Below are 20,582 nucleotides of genomic sequence, written 5' to 3' on the forward strand. Positions count from 1 at the left end.
CAGAGGCCATGCTTGTCGACTGTGGACAGCCATATCTATTTGCCCATCTGCACCTACGTGTCCTGGTGCTGTGCCCAAGCCTTCAGTGAAAACCTGCAAAGGTTACAGCCTGCTCTCCACTGTATACTCTAAGCAGACAGTCCGTGAGGCACCTGTCCCATCTCCTACCTGGTGGCACAGCATTTGCTGTGTGAAGAGAGTATGTGTCGAGTAGAATACTCCCATGCATCCAAACAAAGTGAAAGGCACCCGCCCACACCCCAAGAAAGCTTTGGAAACTGGCTCAAATAACTAGCTGAAGTTGAAGGTGGGAGACTAGAAGTATGAGCTACCAGAGGCACCGGAACAAGAAGGATTTAAATTCTGAATATAGGTAGAGCATCTGTGAGTCTTCTTGACTAATCTTAGATAAACAGTGCATCCAATGCCCACTCCCACAATGCCAGAACCCTTCCTAGTTTGACAGTGTTGTACACTTCCCAGAATTAGTGTTTGAATCACCCTAATGTGGGGCAGGTGGAATTCTGAGATTCACAGGGTGCCACCAGACAGAAGAAATGGTAAGGTTGAGTGAGTTCACACCCTGTGAATCTCAGAATTGAGAATGGTAGGAGTGGGGCCCACCACCTGCCAAACATGTAACTATGACACCCCACTGAGAGGACCATGACAATCAGCCACATAGGGCAAACACCTGAAGTCCTTCCCCATACAAATGGAGCATCACTAGCATCTGAAATTGAGCCAATGGGAAGCATCTATCCCTGGATCCCACCCTACCCCACAATGTTTGAAAAGCCCCTGTCCACATGGAATAAAGTGCACAGGTATTATTTTTTCCCACTGAGAATTATCTGGCTATTTACTGAGCCCTAACACTTTTGAAGAAGAGTTCTCTCTCCTGAAGCATTCATAGCTGGACCTTGGACCCGCCTGACAGATCAAGTTCACACCCTGCCACCTCTACTGCTGCCACCACTGCTGCCCACCACCGCCCACCACTGCCTGTTGCTGGCATTGGCGCTGCCACAGAAGTGCTCAAGGCCTGGGACCCCTGCTATCTGTCCTGTACAGGTTTCCCTTCTGAGAGCTGTAACACTTTGGCTGCTTCCAGCTGAACCAGAGACCCGAGAAGACTATTTGTCCAGGTTCTGCAGAGGACAACATCCTAGGACAAGGATTCCACAGGCCTATAACTTCTCATGAAGCTGCTAGGAAAGACAGTTACACCATGTAACTCCTTGCCGCTGAGACCCACCAGTGTGTCACACATGTGAACATGCATACAACTTGCCCCGAAGCACACACATCTCACTAACTCAAATCCTAGCGCCTCCACTAAGGGCCCACCACCATTACACTCTCTGATACCTCCTCCTACCAAGGGGAGCCACACCCTCATGGTGGGGCCACCCTCCCCAGCCATAGTTTGGCTGCATCTCTTCATCTGCGTCAGGAGGATGGTGCGTGTTACTCTGTGGGATCAACGCAGAACGCCTCAAATGATGTATCTACTAAAAACTCTTGACCCCGAGCACAGAGAATACAAACCATTTTGTGCTGAGAGAGCTGCACTCTGCGGTGTATTTGCTGTTTGTTGGCTGCTGTCAAACATAATAAAAAGAAATAAATCTCCGTGAGCAGAAAAAATTAAGGCACGTAAATGTGCTATTGTTTTTTATTTTGTCCTGGACTCATAAAACAGTACTTCCTTTCCTTTCCCGAGTGGTCAGATAAATAAATTAACTATAAAGTCGGAAAGAAAAACAGATCCATGGAAAAGTGCTCTGCAGGGGCGCAAACCTCATCTGCACAAGGGGTTCTGCTTTCACTTGCTGGCCGCCTCCCTCCATGCTCTGCAGACCTAGGGGCCACAGGAAACGGAGGCAACCTGGTGTCCCTCTGGCTCCAGACCCTCTGTCAGACCCTGAGCCCTCTTCCTCCCTCCTGCCTATAGAAACATCAAACCTCTTTGGTGACTCCGTCCACTCATTTCCTGCTCGGTACCCCTCTTCACTAGCCCCTGCTAGCACCTCCTCTGGGGAGCACTTTTCTCCAATGGCTGCCGCAACCCTACTCTGTTCCTTTGGGGTATAGCATGCCCAGGAATGCTCCCACATCCCTTACAGGGAGGGCTTGAGCACCAGGGTGACACAGGGCTTGTGATTTGAAATACACTAACAAGATTTTGCTTAAAGGACCCAGATATAGCTGTCTCTTGTGAGACAATGCCGGGGCCTAGCAAACACAGAAGTGGATGCTCACAGTCAGCTATTGGATGAATCACAGGGCCCCCAATGGAGGAGCTAGAGAAAGTACCCAAGGAGCTAAAGGGATCTGCAACCCTATAGGTGGAACAACAATATGAACTAACCAGTACCCCCCCGGAGCTCGTGTCTCTAGCTGCATATATATCTGAAGATGGCCTAATCAGCCATCAGTGGAGAGAGGCCCATTGGTCGTGCAAACTTTATATGCCCCAGTACAGGGGAACGCCAGGGCCAAAAAGTGGGAGTGGTGAGTAGGGGAGTGGGGGGGAAGGTATGGGGGACCTTTGGGATAGCATTGGAAATGTAAATGAGGAAAATACCTAATAAAAAATATTTAAAAGAAAAAAAAAGAAAAGCTCAGAACCTGCCCAGTCTAGGCTTACAGCTTGTAAATAAATTTACAGTGCTTCTGTGTCCATTACTTGAGAACGATTTGACCAAATGTGGGCCAGAGACCTCCTATAGAGGGGTAAAAGGGGACATAGCAAACCCCCAGAAAATTAATATTGTGTTACAGACCTGCGACAAGGAGGAAGAAGCCTGCACAGGAATTACATTCTTCTCTTTCTCCCTCAGAAGCAAGCCTTAGCCAGCTTATGCAGTGCCAACATCAGAGGCAGAACTGAGGTATGGCAGCAACATGACCAGGATGGGGGAGTGCTCTGGAGGAAGCCCCTGAATTCCTGGCTTAAAAGGGATATGAAGTGACTCTCTATAAAGAGAAAGTGGCTGTCCTCACTCCATGCTGGTAGAGATCCTCGGAAAAGGAAAACAATAATTCTCTAACGAGGATTAATTTTTAGAGCCTCTTCTAAGAGCTGATCATTTGCAACCATCTCTCAGTGTCTGTGGGGGATTGGCCCCAGAATCCTGGTGGATACCCAAATCTGAGGATGCTCAAATCCTTTGTATGAAATAGAGTAATGTATGTGCTGCTAACACTGTCATTTAATCCGTACAGAAGCATCATTAAGAGCTATTGTTATACCAGTTTAGGAAGGAGAAAATATATGCTCAGAAAGGTTCAAAATTCTGTCCTAGATCACGCATCCTAGGGCTGGCAGGGCCAATCTTCAGCTCCTGGTACTCTGGTCCAGCATCTGTTTGCATACCTGTCTTTGGTCTCTTTTGACCTGTGACAAAATAATGTTGTTCTATGTCACTAGTACACTTACATAGACACTTACTGACACATGAAAAGAACAGATCTACCCAGGCAGCCACACAGGGACCAGCCCTTGGGAAAGGAAGCCTGGCTCCAGGCTGCTGAGACATTGTTGAATGAGTGGTAACGGCAGGAGTCCAGAGAGCTGGAGTTCAGTGAGAAGCGCTCACTCTTTCTTTCCATGAGGCTAAAGAGCAGAAGAGAGCTATGAACCCAGGAAAGGATAGGACCAGGAGGAGGTGTGAAGGTACTTAAGGACCTGGGACGAGGGCAGAATGGAAAGGAGAGCTGTCCTCATCTCTGGGAGTGGTGGGGCAGTTTGAGAAGCCAGAGGGATCATAGTGCTGAGCTACGAGGTTGCATAGGACATGTTGAGTTGTTTTATACCTGAACATCAGCAAAGAGCTGTCCCAGGCTTCGCCGGTCGGTCACCCTCTGCTTAGTCTCTCTCTGTTGCTGCAGTCTACTGCTTCGCTCTCTTGTGAAGTGGGCATGTGAGCATTAGAGATTCACCTCTTCTGTTCATCTTTCTCCTCTTCGTGCATTTCGTGGACTCAAATCCTGACCCTCGGGGATATAGAGAAGGATTTCTGTCCTCGACAATGTTTTGGGTTTATTTTTCTGGTTGTCTTGTGAATAAATTCATACACACACAGAGAAGCATAATCATTTACAAACCTGGCAGGAGGAGACATATCTTTGCGTGCATGCCTACACGCGCGCGCGCGCGCGCGCGCACACACACACACACACACACACCAGGCAACTAAGCCCCGCCAAAATCAAGTCAAAAGAGTTCAGCCTGGCATAGAAGGGAGAAAAAGAAATATTTGCCCAACTGCTCCATAATTTGGACAGAAGCTCTTTTCGGTTAATGAATAACTCATCTGTCCCCCAATTCAGTGACTTTCCATTGATCCATCTTTTTGATGTCACCCTGCACCATCACCACCCCCAAGCCTTCCTGCCAGTTACAGAAAAAGGCTATGTGCCTTGCTTGTGTTTGGATAAGTCCATGAACAGTATATGTAAAGACTTTGTCCCCAAGGCAATGCTTAGTGCAGGGGATTGGGGGGACTGGGGGCACCTTGGGAAGTGACTGGGTCATGAAGTTCCTTTCCTCATACGTGAAGGACAGGAAGCTGGTGGAGGCTTTGGGAGGCAGACTCTAACTCTTTAAAGAAAATATCTTACGCCAATCTCTTCTCTGGTCTGCTTCTGTTAATTTCCTACTACCACTGAAAATGGCGTTCTTCTCCACTGTGGCCTTCCACCATGATACTCTGCCTCACCACAGACCCCCCAAAAATGTGAAACTGGCCTTGATTGCAACTGGAAGTGCTAAAGAAAATTAATCTAACCAGCACTATTACCTTTGAAGTTGCTTTTGTTGTCACTTTGTCACAGCAATGAAAGCCACTGTGCTTCCTATGGGAGGCATCTTTGCCTGGCCAACCAGGAGTCTTTCCCAAGCTCCAGCCTCTTTCTGTCCCTCAGCAGTGATTTCTAACTCCCTCGAGTATAGAAGTGTCAGGGGTCTAGCTCTGAACTGTTAGGTATTAAGAAGGGAGAGTTGATAGTAAATGTCTTATACAGGATATTTCCTAATTTAAGAAAGAAAACAAACAAACAAAAAAGACTATCACAGAGGGAAAGTTTGTCAGCAGGGCACCTGGATGCCTTTTCTTTCTTCCTGCTCAGAAGACAGATTTAACTTTAACGCCGGGAGCTTCAATGGCCATTTTGCCACCATGAGGCAAAATGTGTATAAATGGAAATCAAGCAAGTTACTGAGGGAAGAAGAGGAAAATCCCCAAAACTTGGTTCCACGGCTGAGCTGACGGCAAGGCTGGAGGAGACATCTTAACAATAAACACCCTTGATGTTTAAGACACAGTTAATCTGGTTTTCTGTTACTTAGAGTGAAAAGCTTTCTCATCTGACAGACACATCTTAATGGCCACTCTCTTAAGCTATGCAAAGGCCCAGCAAGAAGCTTTGAAATGACTCTTCATAAATACTCCTTTAAACTAGCCACGGGACATCTGCATCTCTGCCTGGAGTGAGGGAAAGACACAGGCAGTCCCTCGAATGCATATCTGGTGTCTTTAACTAAGCTGTTTAACGGGAAGAATGTATTTTTTATGCGCTTCATTTCCTAAACAACACCTTAACCATGTGTGTGTGTGTGTGTGTGTGTGTGTGTGTGTGTGTGTAGATCTGGGGAGAGGGGAGATGCCTGATGCATTGTGCTGAGCCAGGCGTTTGTTAGCTTAAACCGTTGCTCTTGCTCTCCACTTAGCTCTCTTCTCTGACCATGTGGCTCTCTCGGGCACCCTGCTCTGAAACTCTCTGAGGTCAGAGTTGATGTCTATTCATCTCCTGATCCCTGGGGCGCTCAACGGTGTGTGTCGCCTGACGAATATGCTCAGAAAATGACTGCTGGGGGCGGGGGAGGAGACAGACTGAGCAAACACAGGACATGTCATCAAGCCCACCGAGGCCTGTGACAGGCTTGAGCCCAGTCTGGCCATTTTTGTTATCCCACCTTCTGGTGGCAGCAGATTCAGCAAGGAGGTGTGGGTGTGGATCTGCTGGGTTCTTACAGAGAAGGAGAGCCATCATCTTCCACTTCCTTCCACTCGATGCAGTTTCTGACTGAGGGGGAGATGCAGCTATTTTGTGTACTTTCGACTGAATGCCTCTTAACTAAACCTGTGCACCACTGAATCAGAGACTCTAGCCCTCTCTCTCTCTCTCTCTCTCTCTCTCTCTCTCTCTCTCTCTCTCTCTCTCTCTTCTTCTTCTTCTTCTTCTTCTTCTTCTTCTTCTTCTTCAGGTGGTGGTGAAACTTCATTAAGAAAAACAACAAAAGACAAAAAACCAGGATTTCCTGAGTTTAAGATGAGCAAGCTTGTGGAGGAGACCTAGGTCCCCAGCAGGCTCAACTTCTCTGTGCCTGGTGCTCCAGTTTCCTCTGTCTGCTTGTATTTCCTAAAATCCCAGCAATGGCCTGATCTGCATCTTAAAAACTTTTAAGGCTATGCATCCATGGCTGACCAGTCAGTGTAGACTACCCAGGCTCCTTCTGGCAGTTTGTGCTGATTGGTGCTCCCAGCATAGATGTCCTCCAGGGCAGGGAGAGCAGAGCCATATAGAACACTTGAGCACTCCAGCAAGTGGCACACCTAGGTAATCTGTGGTATCAAGGTGTGGCCTTCCCTGGTTGTTGTGGTGGCAACATGTCGTCTAAGATCAGTGGCTGGGCAAGTCTCAAAAAGAGACACCTGTAGATGACAGAGAAGACCCTCAGGTGGGGTCCTCAGGACCCCAGACATGCCTTCTAAACACCTGGGTTCTTTGTGTGTGTGTGTGTATGTGCCTCAGTTTCCCTATTGCTTGCTTCCTCTGGTCTCCCAAGCTTCCTGTGGAGCTAACTAACCATCTTGCTGACCTTCCTCTCACTTCCAAACATTTGATGCAGCTTTGTCTTCTGCAGGAGAGATCAAGTCGAAAGGCCACCCAGTGCCATTCTTCAACATTTCTTCCAACAGGGTTAGCCCAAGAGATATAGAGAGTGTGGCCATGACCCCTCTTTTTTTTTCTGACCAGATCCTACAACAGAGCCACCTAGTCTGTGAAGGAGACATTTCTGATCCCCCAAGCCTAGTGGATAATGGGAAGGGGATGAAATTTTGGGTAGAAATCATAGAGACGCCCTCAGTCATGGTAGACTTTTAAATTGACTCATATCTTGAACGCGATGTTATTTTATATCCACTCTGAAAGGGTAATATCAAACTCATGAAACATTTACTAACTTGGCTGCATAAACAGCAAAGCACCTCTCTCCCATTAAATATTTTTTTTTGCAAAAGATATTTTAGTAAAATACTGCAGCTTGCAATTTAATTACAATGAGTAATTAAAACTTAGAGCATAATCATTTTTGGCAAAAAGTCAGTTTTTGTTAAAATTTTAAGATAGAAAAAAGATGCATATTACGACCATAATACTGTTAGTAATTAAGATAAATGCATCAATTATTAAAGATGCAAACATGTCAAGCAAGCATAACTAATTATTTGAGCATGTTAACAGTTGTTTAATGTTAACAAGCAGTGAATTATTAAAGACCCCATGTGTCACATTCTGGACTGCATAAAATAGAATGTTCTGGAACGCTTTATGATTTTCAGGTTTTTCCTTAGATCTCCTCTGTCGGGTTAGCTATAAAGCTAAGATAACTTGCCTTTAAAATGGATTTCTAAAATAATTAGCTGTAATCAGGCTAGGAGAGACCACGTCTCTGAGTTTGTTCGGCAGAGGGGGAAAAAAAAGCAGCAGTGGGTCCTGTAGAGAAACTGCAGACCAAGCAGCATGTCTGCAGGAAAGATTTATGTAATTTGGGGGAAAATGTTTGCCATTGAAGGTCCAGCAGAGGGGCAGAAACCGGAAAATGTAGTGTTGGCTTGGTTCAAAATAATAGTAATAATAATTTTAAAATCCAGGGATAAAGCAGAGATTCAGTGGCTGGTCCCGCATTTCCCAGCTGTATGTTTCTTCTTTTTTCTATTTAGAGGCACACCTTGAAAACAGCCCTTCACGCAATCATATAATCAAGATGCCAATTAAGACACTTGTATAAATCACATGCAAAGCAATGCTTGGATTATTTTTGACTGTCAAACCGCAAATCAACGCCGGCAACATTCTCACTGGGATTCAACCAGCCGGGCTTTTCCTTTCCCTAGACACAGAGCAGAAGCCCTTGGGGCTGCAGGGGGCGGGGTACATCTGCTCAGGGGCCTAGGAATCAGTGAGGAGAGAGCATGTTGGGGTCCTAGAGTCCCATCGGCTCTGCTCCCTCGGGCCCTCAGCCTCCAACCTTGACCCTACAAACAGGACAAAGGAATCTGTGAGTTAGTGAATCCTCAATGGGGCTTTGGGAAATCTGGGTCCGTGGAGGAAGGTAAGAAGGGCATTAACATAATGGAGATTAACCTCCAGGTACTCTTGTCTGGCACCCCTAGAAATAACTGGAACATGAAAGGGTCCACAAGGAATGAACCTCTTAGCCCACTGGAGAGACTCCGCCCCCAGAGGCATCCATCCTCTCTGTGTATGCAGAGGCTGCTGCTGTTTCACAGGCAGAGGAGTGTTTATCCATGGGCGTGGTCATCCTCACTTCTGGATGTTTAGCCCTCTGACCTGAGCTAGGAAGCTAATAATGATGAGTCCAATACATGGTCTGCTCTCGGGAGCTAGCAATGGTCCAGAAGGAAGGGCTCTCAGTAAAAAAAAATACCCACACCCAGGAAATGAGTTGGGCCAGTTAGTTGTCCCTTTTCCTAAGTAAGACAAAGATCTTACATCTGATTACAAAGATCTTTCATCTGATCATCTATCCAGCCTACTTTCCAACTTTCACAGTGTAGAGGTGAAGCCAGGCACAGCCCAAGGACAGGAAGTAGAGACAAACTGGAAGAATCTCCAGGAAGACCAGGACCACATTGAGATTGCCACAGCCTGGTGGAAGCTGAGAGTCCAACTAGAAGCTAGTTATAATCCCAGTCGAAGAAAAGATTTGAGATTCCAGGAAAGAGTGTCCAGGGGTAGGGCACATCAGAAAAAGCTTGCAGAAATTGGTATTCCAGCTGCCTTGCCCTTTTCCCTTCTCCCACAGCAGGTACAGGCATTCCTAGTCAGCTCTCTGGAGTCAGCATCCACACATAGTCAGCCTTTTATCCCTGTCACAAAGCAGGTTGGAACCTATTTTCTGGGAGACCCTCCTTTTCTCCTTGAGATTTCTGTTGCTGTCATGTTCACTGGCAGGTGCATGCCACATACACACTCAACCTATCCATTCCCTACAAAGCCAGGCGGAACCGGACTCTAAAGATGCCTTAGAAGATCTCATCCCTATGCATTCAGGCATAAGACTGGAAGAAAAGACCACAGAGGAACTCTGTTCACTGGCTTACTTTCCTTGGCTTGCTCAAACTGCTATTTTACACAGCCTTGGTCTACCTCCCTAAGGAGTAGCACTGCCCGCAGTGGGCTGGTTCCTCCAACATCACACATTAACCAAGAAAATGCACAGACATGCCCACAGGACAGTCTGATGGATGCAATTCCCCAGTTGAAGTCCCCTCTTCCCACCCTGGCATCAGGTAGAGAGCCCTATGAGAAAGGAATAGCCTGTCACATCTGATCTGAATTTGGCTGGCACCTCTGTAGAGATGGATGATCAAAAGATACCATGCATCCTGGGAGAGAAGAGAAAGCATCTATGTTTAACAAGGCCTGTATTACCAAGGGATGTGTGACTCTCTCCAAGGTGAAGGCCATGGGCTCTCATATTTACGTGCCATGCAGATAAGCACTCCTAACTATTCTTTGCACAACTGGGCATCTGGAACATGTCTCATTGCATACAGCTTTGCACACTGGGTGGGCCTTCTAGATATACAATCCCTTACCACCAGAAGATGCAAAGAATGAGAAGATAATGCCATTGGATGATGGAGCAAGGAGGTGGGTGGAGCCTGGGTCTTCACATAAGTACATCAAAGCAAGTTCCCAGACCTGAACTTGTCTATGTGACAAACTTCCATGTGAATGTCATTATATTTGGGGGCCTGTTTGTAACAGAATCTGTTCCTGACACGGCAGTGATCACATCACTATTGAATTATTCTTAGAATCCATATGGGGGCCATCAGATGTGATCTCTATGGGTTTGCCTGATGTGACTCTTCCTCCTTATCTGCTATCCAGCTTCCTTCTGTCTTCTCTGTTCAAATGGTATCTCTTTTAATGCATTTTCCCGAAAACCCCAAACCCCCATACTTCCAACACACATGCACACAGGGCCTTTGCCTGTGCTGATTTCTCTTTCTGTGAAATGCCTTCTGTGGCAATCACTAACTATCCTTTTGCATGTCAATGATTCGGGTTTTCTGGAAACTTGCATGCCAAACCACCCTCTGGTCCTTTGCCTGATGAAGTCTTACTCATCTCCTTCAGCTGTTTTTTGAGTCCTTCCTTGAACTTGGGGTCTACAGAATTGGTCAAGTTTCCCAGTAAATACTTGACATGTCTGCGATGATTACTGTGTAACAGTTTGCATTTGATTAACTAGCACCTGACACCCAATCACCATTCAGGAGACTAGACTAACACCAAAGACTAAAACAAAAGAAAATGAATTCCATGCTTCAAGATACAAAGGAATGATGGTGTGTGCATCGATGCTATTGGAGTACGATATGGAATTCACATCAGATTTCACTTTGGAAAACCCAGTATCCATGAGAGATATCTCTGAAACCATTAGGTTATCTGGCCAACCAGGAAGACAGGCTAAGCTGGTGTCTGGTGTCCCTCCTATGCAATGCCATTTCACAAGGTTGCCTCTGGGTGGGAGCCTGCCTTTTGTTCAACAGTGCTGGACTAGGTGACAAGCCACTCCTTACTTATAAGGAGCCTCCAGATGAGCTGGCACTCATCAGCTATCGTTTTGAGGAAGTATTTGTAAAAGCCGGGAGGGGCTCGTCACTGGAGTCCCCACAACCACCCAACACACCCAGAAAGCACTATCTACTATAGGACAGGAGCCTCAGAAGAATGCTTCCAGTGAGTTCTAAATCCTGAAGCCTGGGCATTCCAGATCCTGAAATTGTGGGTCTCCCAGTCCCCAGCTTGAGCACTGGCTGCTGAGAGTGTTCCTCTGGCCCCACGCCAAGCGCATCCCTTCATGTGTCAGCCCTGAATCTCTTCATATGTTAGGGTGAGCGGCGTGTACACTCCTTTTTTTTTCCACTTCCAAGGCAATTCTACCATCTGTTTCTATTATGGGACTTTATGGCACAGAATACCTCAGACACCAGAGCCTCCATCTTTTTCCTGGCGGGCAGTTAAAGTACTTTATGAACGAAATGATTAAAAGGTAGGGGCCTCCTTAATTTCTCCCCCATTTTTCTTGGCACATTATAGAATTCAGAAGGATTTTTTTTTACAGTTCATTTTATGAAGATGAAAGGTGATTTAAGAGAAAATTAAGAAATTATCGGGGAATGTAAATGTGACCGCAAACCGCCTTTTAAAAATCCTTTAATCTCATCATGATTAAGTGGGGCTTTTTTTTCATATTGTTGCCTAACTGCACAGATTTAAGAAGGCAAAAATCAGGCATGGGCTGAAATTTGCAAATAATTCTGAAATTTGATATCACAGCTCCTGTGGTTCTGTAATATAAAAGCAAATTAAGTCAGCTAAGAGAGGAAGCTTTTAGTCAGAAACAAAGTTCTGGATACATTTGGTACAAGATACACACCGATGATCATAAAGCTTTAATGAAAGACAAGAATGTACTGAGATTCCCTCATACCCAGGGGTCTTCTTTGAACACAAAATAGGTCCACTCTGTACACACAAACACACACACACATACACACACACACACACACACACACACACATCTGTATTCTAAATAACCCAATGTGTTCTATACAACGCAGAGACAACATTCAGTCCACCACTGCCTGCTGTTCATTCTTTGGCCTGTTTATAAAAACAAAAACCGTTGTGCACTCTTTGAGGACATTGAAGTGACCCGTGACAACCTGTGACACCTTTGACAGTGAGTGTTGTAAGAAGGAACGGACACCAAGAGAGTTACTGTGATTCACATACAGCAAGATAGAGAAAAGAACCATCGTGTCAGCAAAATCCCTTTCCTTGTCTGGAAAGGTCCCAGAGAAGAAGACAAACAGGGAAGACTCCTCAGTTTCCCATTTCCCAGCAAATTCCTGTTTTAACCAGAGGTCAAAAAAGAAGATAAAAGCTGCCAAGCACAGGCTCCCTGGATCTTAATTTCCTTTCTCAATGGATTTTCCCCCCTTATTACACTTCTATTATGTAAAACCAAGCTCCAACTCTACAGTATCACATTCAAAGTCATTTCAGTGCTGACCCTGAGTGGTTGGGAAGGGAGAATTTGGAAGGTGGACTGAAGGGGAACTGTTTAAACTCTGCTGTGGTCTGAGCAATGAGTGGCAGTAGGCTCTAATCTGGACAGATGAAGGACCCAGGTCTGCATAGCAAGCAGACTGTGGGCTCAAGCTTTCCCACACTTCTGCTTCCAAGAAAAGAGCTGGCCTCTAACTTCTGCCCTACCCACGTCTCCAAGCTGATCCACACTTCTAAGTTTTGTTTGCGGACACCCGGTTCAGCTTTTTGCATCTTCAAAGGTAGGCCTGTGTTCTGAGAAAGAACAGGGCCCTCTATTGCTCCGACTGCCACCTTACCTGACATGACAGGCAAAACAGGGTTGTTCTCCATCAAAGCTCATGCCAAGGCTTTGTCCCAGGCTGTAGGGCTGAGAAGTGTTTGAGCTTTAGGGATGGATCCCTTATGAATAGATTAACGTGTTACCTTTAGGAAACTGAGCTTTCTCTCCAAAATCCTGTGGAAGCAACATAAAACCTTCTCAGCACCTGTTCTCAGCCTCCAGAACAATGAGCCAAAATATAACTTTAAAGTGTTTCTCAGGCCCAGGAGTTCTACTAAGGTGAAGGAAAAGGATACAATATGTTGTCTCTATTCTAAGCCATTTCTGGACATGGGATCCATCCCAAAGGCAAAAGGCAATGGGACACCTTTTGTAGTGGGAATCTAGGATCCAGACTGATGCCACCACTACACAGTGACAACAGACCCCACATTTAGCTACAGTAAGCAAGGGCATGGTAAACCTCTGCAAAACCCATCTGTTGCTAGGGCATTTTATTTCCCATTTCCCAGCAGAGATTCCTCTAAAAACAGGTGAGGTTTAAAAAGTGTGTCCTTGAGAACCAAGGAGCAAACACGCACATAGCTCTTTATTGATCATTGTGGAATGTTTTAACCACAACCCACAAGCAAGAGGAAATGGAGACCATAGCCATCGTACACATCACAAGCCACAGAATGATGTCCTTGGCTAAGCTGGTGGCTGGGAACAAACAAAGCTTACAGGAGGTAGTGCGGGGTGTGTGGCTGCTTGTAAACTCACCACACCACTGCTTCCACACACCTGCTATGATCCTACTAGATTCTTCTCAATGTGCAGTGCATTAGCTGCCGATACCAGCCATCTGGGAATCTGCTACATGTAGACCTTCTTCTTAGTAGTCTTATAGTAGGCTGTGAACTTCCCTTTGGAGAGGACCAGACTTTAAGTTGCACTTACCCTAAATATAGCAACATAAACTTATAGTCAGACACTAAGACAAAGAGCTACAGGGACCTTAATTGGATTAAAGTGTCCCTGTGGGGTGAGAACTTTTCATGCAGTAGATGCAGAGATCTAAGCGGTCCTCTCCCCTCTGCCAGTACTGGCAAGGAAGCCAGAGGCTCCTGCATGCTTGCCAAGCACTCTACCATTGACCTGTACCCAAGGCTCAACTCCTATTCCAAGGATAACTTTCTGAGCCAGAATTACCAAGACTACCCACGCAAGCATCCCATTACATAAGCAAACTCCTCTCTACTCACCTCCCCAGCTACACGCAAAAGAGGCTGAGTTGTATCTCCTGCACCAACTTTAAAATCCCATATCACATCCCTTCCACCAAAACTCAGAGATTATTATAGAAGAAGGAAGAGGAAGACTGAAAGATTGTCAGTTAGAGCCAGAAGCAGTGGACATCTGTAGCAAACAATATTTGCCGATCATAACAGGGGGATTACATGTAGATCATCTGTGACTGAATCCACAAAACAAACATAAGAGCAAGCCAGCCAAAGTCTCAGCATGGGCTTCAGAAGGACTCATGAATTCCCATCCCCAGTCGATGACTGCTAACAGGGAGAGAGTCAGTGTTCTTCAGGGATGCAGCCCCTGAAAAGCTACCCACACTCCAGCAGGTGGTCCCACACGTATGCATAAGCATCTCTAAGGGGATTCAGTGGGTTTTGTTTTGTTTTGAAGAGAGCACAGGGGATGGAGGGATGGCTTGGTGAGTTAGAACACTTGCAGTTCTTGCAGAGGATGCAAGTTTGTTTCCCATTACCCACTTGTTAGCTCACAGTTCTAGAGAATCAGATGCTCTCTTTTGACCCCCATTGGACACTGCATGCACAATCGCTTGTAGACATACATGCAGGCAAACCATTCAGACACATAAAATAAAAATAACTAAAGAGCATATGCAGTTGAAAGGAACACTGGGGTTAATGGGAAAAATGAAGGGATGTGTTAGGGTTTTCCTGCTGTGAACAGATACCATGACCAAGGCTTATAAGGACCTCTTATAAGGACAACATTTAACTGGGGCTGGCTTACAGGTTCAGAGGTTCAATCCATTATCATCAAGGCAGGAGCATGGCAGCATCCAGACAGGCATGGTGGAGGAGGAGCTGAGAGTTCTACATCTTCATCTGAAGGCTGCTAGCAGATACTGACTTCCAGGCAGCTAGGACAGGGGTATTAAACTCACATGCACAGTGACACACCTACTCCAACAAGGCTACACTTCCTAATAGTGCCACTCCCTGGACCAAGAATATACAAACCATCACAAGGGAAGAGTACTGGGGATGCTTTGATAAAAACATTATAGGAATTATGAAATTCTCAATACAACTTCTCAAAAATATTCTTTAAAAGGAGAGAAAAACGGAGGCAGAGAGAGAACCCCCAAGCTCTGAGGATAACTTAGCAGTTAAACCACTTGCCACATAAGTGAGAGGATCTGAATCAGAGTTCACTGGATCCCCTAAATCTCTCCTGTAATCCCAATATCAGAAGGCAGATGGGATATTCCAGGAGCAGGCTCGCTATCAAGACTAACTGCAATGCTAGGTTCTGGATTTGACTGAGAGACCCTGGCTCAAAGAAGGAGGAAGAGTGGTGGAAGAGGTTCCCAGCCTTAACCTTGGCTTACAGACACATGCACACACACATACTCACATGCTTACACATGAAAAAGAAGAAAGAATACCCTAAAGTTTCAATTCATTCTGTGACTGTGGGACACTCAGGAGGGGCTACTCCTGAGTCAGGTCACTCAGAGAAACACATATGTTGGGACAAGTCAAGTGGCAGGTCTCCTTCACACTCCAGTATACCTCTTCTTTCTTTGTTCCCTGTCTATCTCCTCTCTTCTTGACTTGCATGAATCCTTAGAGGACAGGATTAGCTCAGGCAAACTGTAGCCCACAGAAGTCTGAGAAGTAAGGCTCATACTGTCACAGGACATGTAGATCTTTACTTACTGCCTCGGTTTCCCAATGTTCCACAATAGATAATGGCTTGGAAATAGGCAGAGGAAGATATTTACTTTGGCCAAACATGGCTGGATGACTAATATCCTCCCTATTAGGCTTCCCCACAGGCTTATAGTTTATGAGCAACCTCAAGACAAAGGCTAGATCATATGTAAATTTAACTGTGAAGCAGGTTAGCCACTATTATCCTAAAGGTACAGAATACCATCTACCACTGACCCATGCCCCCAGCCCATCACTTGAGGATTCTAGGCAGGGGCTCTACCACTCAGCCATGCCCCCAGTCCCTCACTGGTGTATTCTAGGCAGGTGCTCTGCCACTGAGCCTTACCCATAACTCCTCACTGGAAGATTCTGAGCAGGTGCTCTAACACTGAGCCACACCCTCAACTTGAGTTGGTTCTTACACTCTATTGCCAACATGCCAATCATCTCTGAAAACTTTCTAATGTGATAAGCTATTGTAAAGTCCCTATCATGTATCTGACCTGCATCATGTTTCCAGGAAGCCCAGCTTCCGTGTGGTGGAAAAGGACGTTTAGAGACCAGTCATTCACTAGGGATTCTCAGCACGAGGAAGTTGGCCATTGTCTCCCGGCAAGCCCTTTGAATGAACACATTAAAAACAAAACAAAACAAACAAACAAACAAACAACAAACAAAACACCCCCCTAAATCCTCAAGAGAAAATACATCACAAATTCAAATTGACATTTTCAATTTTAGTTTAGATTGAATTTTGATTTGCCTCTCTTTTCTCATGCTGGTAATCTTCTAATGACATTAACATGGCTGTTTCAGGGTGTCTTCCTATTTCGGGTGGATGTAAGAGGGAGTTTCTGAATGACGTTGTCACTGACAATACGGTACCACACAGCACAGCTGCAGGTAGTTCGTGCTTTTACATTATAACCCACTTGAAAAATCTGTTTTAAATCCACTAAAAGTAAATTCTCTCTGTGGGTTATACACCCAGATCAGCTCACATTTAGTTACATCTTTTTATTTTAACCTTGGATTTCAATGAACAGTTTCTTTTTAAACTTTGAATTAGTAATATTCAATAGTGATCTAAACTATCCATCTATTCTAGAACCAATTCTTCATAAGTATACTGAGGTACATACATTTTTCTTTTATCTGCCCCCTTCCACTCTTTTTCTTCCCTCTTCTTATTATTACACTTAGGACTTAGCATTTCACTATATATTTGGCACCCAGGTTTGATTTGGTTTGGTTTGGTTTGGTTTGGTTTGGTTTGGTTTTGACAGGATCTCACTATGTAGACAAGGCTGGCCTCAAACATACAGAGATCCACTTGTCTCTGTCTCCCCTTCCAGGGCCAGGTCTAAAGGCATGTGCTAGCTAGCACAGCTGGTCTCACATTTTCTTTAATAATGACATGCTGTGGCAGTTTGAATGAGACCGGTCACCATGGGCACATATATTTGAATGTTTGGTTCCTCATTGGTAGAACTGTTTTGGGAAGGATTAGAAGGTGTGGCTGTGTTGATGATGTGTCACTGAGAAAGAGTTTTGAGATTTCAAATACTCAAAGCAGGCCTCTGCCCTAGCCTCCATCCTGCAGATCAGTTGTAAACTCTGCTTCTTCTTTAGTGGTGTGCCTGTCTGACACCATGCTTCCTGCCATGATGATTGTGGATGAACCCTGTGAGACTGTAAGCGAGGTCCCAGTTAAATGCTTTCTTCTAAAAGATCCTTAGTAATAGGAATAGAACAATTACCAGGACATATACTATCTTCTTCTCTTTATATCCTGCTTTATTTTATAGAACAACATACCAGAGATCCTTTTGTCATGTTATGAGAAGAAACACTGTCCTCTCTCACATAACTACAAACTATTCTGCTATGGGATCCTCCTGCTTTAGTTTCATTGTAGTGTCCCCTAAGCCTCCTGTGTTGACAACTTGGTCCCCTCCATGTACTTTCAGGAGATGGTGAGATATTTAAAAGGTGTGGCCTAGTGGGAGGTGTTCAGGTCATTGGAAACATGACCTCAAATGTGACTGTGAGACTCTACTTCATCCTCCTCTATTCATTGACTCCACATAATGAGGTAAGCAATTTAATCCATATATGTCATCACCATGATGTGTTGTTGCCTTAAAGTGGTTCAAAATCAGTGGGAGACCAATGGAGCACAGCTGGGACCTCCAACCCTGTGAGCTCAAGTAAACCTTCCCCTTTTGTAAGATGACTTATCTCAGCCACTAAGAATAGTAACTGGAAACTAAGCCACTTCTTAAACAAGAGAGCTGTTGGGAAGGAAAGATTACAAACCACAAAGAGAGGCATTGAAGTATGTACTTTTGGTTGTGTGGGCCATATATATATATATATATATATATATATATATATATATATATATACATGAACTGAACTGAAGTAATGAGTATAGGAGAAATGATGATTTGTAGGTGTGGATTTTGATAGAGATAAAGAAATGATTATGGCCATTCTACCATTCTACCATTCTACCGTGGTCACACATTTGTTCCAGGAACTGGGATAAGAACTTTCCTTTGTGTAGTTTATTTGCTTTAATTCCTGATAACTTCACAATGTATGAAGTGGTTACAGGAAAGTCATCTTCTTCCACATGAAATTCTTGTCATGACAACCCTGGGTGAGTTCCAAGTTCAAGTGTTCTTTTCCTCTGCAATACTCAAAGCACTAAACTTGCCCAAGCATGTCTATGTATTTATTTAGAGAATTCTAAGCTGCGATTTGACCAGCAGTTAGACACCCAGGCCCACAGACACATACTCAGAATTTTCTCTGCAGTCTTGGAAAAATCCAGGAACCATGAAAATTTCTAACAGAAAGCACTTAACCCAGATGGCCCTGGGTGAGTGATGAGTGACAAAGTGTGTCATTGACAAACAGGTGTTCATAGCCTGGTCAAGGTCAAGTTTCCTCCTAAGCTCCCTTCCCTCAACACCCAGGCCAGCATTGATGAGCTGCAGTCTGATCCTTGGGGTATACAATATGACCTCATACACATGCTTTGATTAGAGCCCCTGGGTATCAATGTGGCCCATCTTACACATGAGACAGATGGCAGATAGCGTGTGTGACTAAGGTCTATTTCAGCACCTCCTTTTGTCCGCTGTGAAATAGTGTACAGCCAGCAAACTGGGACACCATTGCAGATAAAAGTTCTGCAGCTGATCTTCACAAGGGGCACCTCAGGGCCAGTTCTCAGCAACAAGAGCAGTCGTTACCTTTCCCTGTGCTCGCCCCATAGCAGTGCTCCTTGTGGGGAAGCGGCTCCCCATGTTGGCCTCATTGTACAGGCCTAGACAGGGAACGACTGCCATGTTGAAAATGTATTAGGTCCTGGAGATTTGGGCAAAAGACTCACAGTGACAACAACCTGCTTCTCTTAACTAGTGGGTATGGCACCAACTCACATGCTCAGACTCTGTCAAGCATGCAAGTGCAGACAACCCAGAGACATCAGCCACAAGCATGGAAAGTTTCCCAATGGTCGATCTTTGGGAAGAGGTCCTGGAAGTTCGTTTCTGCTCAATGCCCCTGGACACACACTTTAAACAGAACATTTCTTGGGACTTCTGAAGTGAGCAGGTGATTGATTTGTTAAGGTATACCCAAAGTGGCACCATAGTACCCACGGGGATTGAATTCTCTGTTCTCTGTCCCTTTCTCATGACTAAAGTGCATATATGGGGGAAAATATTAACAAAACTCTAAAGGCTTTCAAGAACAATCTGTAACCTGGTTCCCTGTGATTTTGGAGCAAGTTAAGTGTAGACTTTCAACAATGTGAGCTTATGGTAGCACCTGGGCTGCCAGCTGACATAACAAAGGCGTGCTGACTCAGGACAGTACCGAGGGAGGACTCTATGCAGCAAGGGTACTTACTGCTACAGAAGAACCAACAGACTCTATAACAGCCTTGCAGATGGAGCCAGGAGGACAATTAGCGTCAGGATGAACTGATGTTCTGGTTCAGTGTTGTTATGTCATTTCCTATGTGAGCTGGAGCAAGTCACCTGACTCTTGTGATCCTGGCTCCTTTCCTGTTACATTGTTAATCCTAGGAATTAACAGTACATCCTTCCCAGGGCTGTAAATGAGGACATTCATGAGACAGCTTAGAAGAACGGCCAGTGGAATTGATATGCCTGGAACATCAGCAGTGTCTGGGTAGAAGAGTGGGGTACACAGCTAAGTTTGCTCCAGAAGTTGGGATGGCAGTAGACTAGCGTGCATTTAATCTCATCAGGAGCTAATGTGAAATAAATAAATAAATAAATAAATAAATAAATAAATAAATAAATAACAAAAGAGCTGACGTGGAAGAATCCCCTGTCCTTTGTATACTGGTTTTGGTCCATTCACCCCTCCTTAGTTCCCTTGTAGACAAGTGTTGCTACAGATAGACGATTAAGTTAAAAAAAATGCATCCCCCACATTTTGTTCAAAGATTACATTTTCTTTTGGAACCAAGAAACAAACCCTAACTTTTTAAAGAAAGTGACTCTAAAATGGTGGCTACTACTTAAGCCGCTAAGGCCAAACACATTGGTTTTCTCTATTCCCTAAATGCAGTCTTGACCCAAAGAGCTGTGAGTAGTCATACCTTGCTTGCTCTTTGGTGAACCAAGAAGCAGAGGCCATAAGTTATTTGATGGGGTGCCTACAGAGAGGAGTCCCATCTCATGTGATTCACCTTTAGTCCCTGCTGAAGGACACAAGCGTATTCCTTCTCTAACAGAGGATGGCCGGGCCCATGAAGCCAAACACAAGGAAGAACTGGACCTACAGTAAAAGCAAAGACAAATCCGAGTCTACAATACAGTTCAAATGCAGTTTTGAACTCTTTG

The 20,582-nt window shown here is 45.0% G+C and overlaps 1 long non-coding RNA gene across 6 annotated transcripts in view; it reads right to left on the bottom strand.

Moving 5' to 3' along the window:
• Nucleotides 1-20,582, bottom strand: part of LOC110299368 — a 62,884-nt gene that overhangs the window by 925 nt on the left and 41,377 nt on the right. For 5 of the 6 annotated variants that reach the window (XR_003837126.1, XR_003837124.1, XR_003837123.1 and 2 more), the window contains 2 exons: nt 3,823-4,002; nt 1,552-1,604 (listed from right to left, as the gene is read on the bottom strand). This is a non-coding gene — a long non-coding RNA (uncharacterized LOC110299368). The remainder of the gene's footprint in view (nt 1-1,551; nt 1,605-3,822; nt 4,003-20,582) is intronic. The other variant, XR_003837125.1, reaches the window with a different exon arrangement.

The sequence above is a fragment of the Mus caroli genome, chromosome 7 (genome assembly GCF_900094665.2).
Source record: "Mus caroli chromosome 7, CAROLI_EIJ_v1.1, whole genome shotgun sequence".
Lineage (NCBI taxonomy): Eukaryota > Metazoa > Chordata > Mammalia > Rodentia > Muridae > Mus > Mus caroli.